The following is a 5,613-nucleotide window of genomic DNA, read 5'->3' as shown; positions in this document are numbered from 1 at the left end:
ACCAATATTATTTGCGTTAAAATTCTGTTTTATCACTTTTAAGGAATGTTCTGCCTTAATTTTAATCAAAAATTTTATTCGTAGGGATACTTTTTTGAAAATCTGTAGGGATACTTTTATGTAATGTTCTGCCTTTGATTTTTATCAAAAAGAAAATTTGTATGGAACTTTCATATATTAGGAAAAGTTATGTAATGCTTGTTGTAAATTGAATTGTGATTGGAATATGTTTAAACTACATATTCTCCATGTACATTTTGAGATATGTTTGTTCATGTGTAATACACTGCTATTTTTGGAATATCATAGTTTATCATAAATTTGATTCTTTTTATCTTTCTGTTACTAGATATCAATGGATAATTTAGATAGAAGTTGGATGAGTATGAGACGATGCAGAGATAAATATATTAGTGGAGTGAATGATTTTGTTTATAAGGCATTTCAAGGAGCTTTAAAAGGAAATGAAATATTATGCCCTTGCAAAATATGCCTCAATCATTATTGGCATTATAGATATGTGTTGGAGGATCACTAGATTGTAAATGGATTTGTGGATGGATACAACAAATGGATTATTAACGGGGAGAGAGTTTCCTCACGGAATACACAATATTCACCCAGCCATGATGATATTGATGGACTACTTTATGATACATTTCAAAATATATAGGGTGAAACAAGTCATGGTGAAGGAGAGAGATAAGGGATATCTAAAGATGCAAAGAGATTTTTTATATTAATGGATGAAGAAAAATAAGAGTTACATCCAGGGTGTTAGAATTTAAGTAAGTTGAGTTTCATCATTTAGTTATACCTGCTAAAATCCCTACATGGCTTCAGTGACGTGGCTTTTAACGATCTATTTTTTAGACTTATTAAAAGAAGTGCTCAACTGCCTGAGTCTTTCAATAGAGCTAAAAAATTGATAAATGATTTGGGTATCGGCTATGACAAAATACATGCATGCCCTAATGATTGCATGTTATTTTTGAATGAAAATGCCGAGAAAGACAATTACTTTGTGTGTGGATCTTCGATATGGTCAAATGAGGCTTATGACACGATAAATGCAACCTCTAAAACACCTGCAAACATTTTAAGGTACTTTTCTTTAAAGCCTAGGATTCAGAGAATGTTTATGTGCCCTGAAAAAACTGTTGAAATGAGATGGCATGATTCTGAATGTCCTAATGATGGGAATATAAGGCATCTACTGATGGAGTAACATAGAAGGATTTTCAATTCTATGCAAATGATCATCGTAATGTTCGATTGGGGATTTCATGTGATAATTTCAATCCATTTCGAACCATGAGCATTTCCCATAGCCTTTTATGCTGATGAACTATAATTTATCACCGTGGATTTGCATGAAGCCAGGGTATATTATGTTGTCGATGATCATTCCAGGTCCATCATCTCCTGCACAAGATATAGATGTGTACCTACAACCATTAATTGCTGAACTGAAGGAACTATGGGAATTTGGGATGGAAACATATGATGCTCATACAAATCAAACATTTCAAATGTGTGCAGAATTAATGTTGACAATTAGTGATTTTCCAAAGCTATCAATTCTTTCCGCTTGGAGTTCTAAGGAAAAATTAGCATGCCCCACATGTAACTAGGACACATGCTGTCAATATCTCAAATATAATCGTAAAATGTGTTAGTGGACCTGCACCTACATCCTTGTCGGGCATAGAAGTGTTTGAAGAGTTGGCTAATTTCAATAATGTTTTTGGAAAGGCCAACAGGAAAAGACGTCGAAATAATGAGGGTCCATGGAATAAAATATCAATCTTTTTTGAATTACCATATTGGAAACATAATAAGTTGAGGCACAATATTGATGTGATGCATATTGAGAAAAATATATGTGATAGTTTGCTTGGGACTTTATTAGATATCCAAGGAAAGTATAAAGATCACATTAATTCTCGTTATGACTTGCAAGAAATGGGGATACGAAAGAAGCTTCATTCAAGGAAAGATAGTACAAATGGAAAATCACATTTAGCTAAATCTTGTTTTACCATGAAGGCAGAAGAAAAAAAATTATTTTGCACTATCTTAAAAAATGCAAAATTACCAAAAGGATTTACCTCAAACATATCAGATCGTGTGGATGTGGTTGAGATGAAAATATTAGGATACAAAATCCACGATGCTCATTTTATAACGTATTACTTGATCCAAATTGCGGTTCGAAAAGGATTGCCGAAGAATGTTTCATTACCCTTTATTAGGTTGGGGAACTTCTTTAAAGCTCTAAGCAGTAAGGTTATAAGGCGAGCACATCTTGGGCCAATGCAGATTGAAATGAAAGAAATAGTATCTGAGCTTTAAAATATTTTTCCTCAATCTTTTTTTGATATAATGAAACATTTGCCTATACATTTGGTTGATGAAATTAGATTGGGTGGTCCAATTCATCTTCGGTGGATGTATTCCAGTGAGAGAAAAATGTATAACTTCAAGGGTCTTGTTGGTAATCGACGTTATCTAGAAGGTTGTATAGCTGAGGTGTTTGATGTTGAAGAGTTCTTGATCTTTGGTTCTAGATACCTATATTATGGAGTGAAGACACCATTCAGTAGGTACCAAACTGAGGATGACGAGGTTGTTCAAAAAGAGGGAGATGATTTGACCCTTTTGTTTCCTAATCTTGGGCATCCAGTTGGAAATGGAAAGATTTTTACCATGGATCTAGACTTATCTAGTGAAGTACATCGATATGTTCTCTTCAATACTGGTGATGAAGCAGTGGAAGAATTTATCAAGTAAGATAAAAACAAAGTAATTATATATAATTTACACTTCATTTGTTTAATTATGAGAAGGCACTTAAAACTTATATTATAAATGCCTGATAGTCAAACTTTAATTATTCATACTTGCAGGGAGCATAAGATATAAATTGATAGTAATATTAGACCAAATGCATGGATAAGAGCAAAGAGTCTTAGTCAGGAATTTGGCAAATGGTTCAAAGAGAAAGTTAAAAATATTGAAGTGCCTAATCAGTTAAGATGGATAGATAAAGGGCCTAATAGAGTAACAACAAAATATATACTGCATATTTCATTATTGGATACCGATTTCATACATCAAAACGTGATTACTAACGCAAGTCTCAAAAAAATGGAGTGACTTTATCAGCGACAACTAGTAGTTTTCCTAGTGCTCGATATAAGAATCCCATTGATGGAGAGGTTATATATTATGGGGCTATTCAAGATATCATTGAGGTTGATTATTACAATCGTTTCATTGTTGTTCTATTTAAATGTGATTGGTTTCATAATGAAATAGATGAATATGGGTTAACTTGTGTGTACTTCAACAAATCACGAAGTACAGATGACCCTTTTGTGTTGGCGTCTCAAGTGCATCAAGTATTTTATGTGGCGGATCCAGTTGAGAAGGATGCTTATTATGCTATTAATAAAGTTATTGATGATTTGTATGACTTGGAGGAAGAAAATTGTGCTAATATTTGAGAGAGCTAAGCAAAGACATAGGTCCCTAATATAGATTGTCCAATGTTGACATGAGATGTTCAAGAGATGATGTTCCTATTGATGCTGTTGATATGACATTTAATGCTCAATTTTCAGAGGATACAAATACAGGAACGTCAGAAGAGGAGGATCACTATGATGATATTGATTGGGATTGGATGGATGCGGGTGATTAATAAATAATTTTTCAATGACTTGTAAATACATGTTTATTTTATTTTGAGTGAGTGATAAATGTCTTTTCCTTAGAAATACATTTTTATTTTATTGTTTTTTCTTAAAATTATATTTTCATTAGTTTCAGGTGATTCACCTTCTATTTGAAAGCTATCTAGTAAATCATTAAAAGGAATCTCAACAACACTACTGACGGGCTACGACTATACGAAGTTTTGTGTTTCTTAAGTATCTTAGCCTTATTATTGTATATGATGCACATCTAAAGTACCTTATATTGTGGTTAACAAGAACTGGTTCTTATTCATATATATGGTTTTAACAGATTTGATAGTCATGAGGAGCGAAGAGACTTCAAAACAACACAAAAAAGGAAAAGGAAAACAATATGTGCAAGCTGGAACACTTACATTTATGGATTACAAAAGTATTTCTTCATTGAGATAAGAAGGGAATGCTCATTCTACTTTGCTGCAAAATTCTTCTACTATTGTAGGAAAAAAATTACAAAAAGAATTGCCACAAGTGCCTAAGAACTCTTGTACTTTGAAAGCACAATCTAAAAAGGATGGAATGCCTCAGATTTGTTGAAGACTAATAGCAAGATCAATGAAGAAACCATAGCAACATGTGCCTCCAAATCTGTCCATTTTAAAAGCACAAGTTGTGCAGAAAGAAGTGCAACAAGCACCTAAGAATTCTTCCACTGTAGTAGCATATGTTTCAGAGAAACAATTCCAACATGTTCCAAGAGAATCTCTTACTGTAGAGGCACGTTATATACAGGACAAAGTGGAACAAGAGACACTGAATTCAGAAGACAATGACCTATCAGGAGAACTAGGTAACACTGGTTATATGTTGTTTTCACATATTGTAAGCCCTGTAACTTAAAAAATGAAAAGAGGTAGTGCAGTAATGCAAAGTTTACATGGTCAAAAAGAGCGTAAGTTTTACTGTGATACACAATAATTTGGTATGTTCTTCTGTTAATTGTTAAATATGAACTTGTTACCATAGAAGATCTTTAATACCAACTCTATGTAATTAGGAAAAAAGAAAAGGAATGTCCTGATGAGCTGTCATCTAAAGAAGTTTTTGTGGCTACAAGATTAAGAAAACCTGGTCGAGTATACAGGGACTCCAACGAAGATACAATTACTAAAATATATAAATTTTACTGGGTTATAAGGTTGTTAAGATACATTATTTGTTCTTAAATACATGATTTTTGGAATTTGATTTGCAAGTTGAAATGGTGAAACTACAAGGTCGACAGGCTGAAGATGACGATCGATCATTTGATGCTTTTATAGCAATCATGGAAAAGGAACACCCAGGAAACCTGAGACTTTATGGACGAGGAGTTACCAAAACTACTTTGAAAAGGAAAGTTCTTTGTGAACCTCGTTTAACTTCCAATGACGAGAGGATGGAAAAAAATGGAGGAATTGGAAGAGAGGATGCATCAATGGATGTTGGAAAAATTAGAACAACAAGAAGAAGCTATGCACCAAGAAGTTACAAATGATATTCTTGGACGACTTAAGCGTATGTACCCAGGACATCAATTGAATACTGCCACATTGGCCTCATTGGGTGCTCAATAACCACAAGAAGATATGCAACCGTTAAATCATCCATATTGTAGCAAAAACAATCAAGGTATGAAAGTTATTGATTTTCTTCTTCTTCACTTCCACAGTAGCTTGCTTGAATCTGTTGCCTATGACTATATATTGATGTTATTTCTGGACTGTTTCTACGACTATCTGAATGTGCTGCCTATGTCTATTTATCAATGTTGTTTTTGGACTATTTCTGTGACTGTTTTAATGTTCTACTTATGTGTATTTAAAAATGTTAGTTTTGGACTATTTCTAAGACTGTTTGAATATACTGCAAT

At 33.3% G+C, this 5,613-nt stretch overlaps 1 pseudogene; it reads left to right on the top strand.

Annotated features, from left to right (window-relative positions):
• The first annotated feature begins 3,559 nt into the window (after window positions 1–3,559).
• LOC107030147 lies at window positions 3,560–5,342 on the top strand (annotated as a pseudogene).
• The last annotated feature ends 271 nt before the right edge of the window (window positions 5,343–5,613 follow it).

Source organism: Solanum pennellii, chromosome 9 (genome assembly GCF_001406875.1).
Source record: "Solanum pennellii chromosome 9, SPENNV200".
Taxonomy (NCBI): domain Eukaryota; kingdom Viridiplantae; phylum Streptophyta; class Magnoliopsida; order Solanales; family Solanaceae; genus Solanum; species Solanum pennellii.
This window is presented reverse-complemented; position numbering and strand designations above follow the sequence as displayed.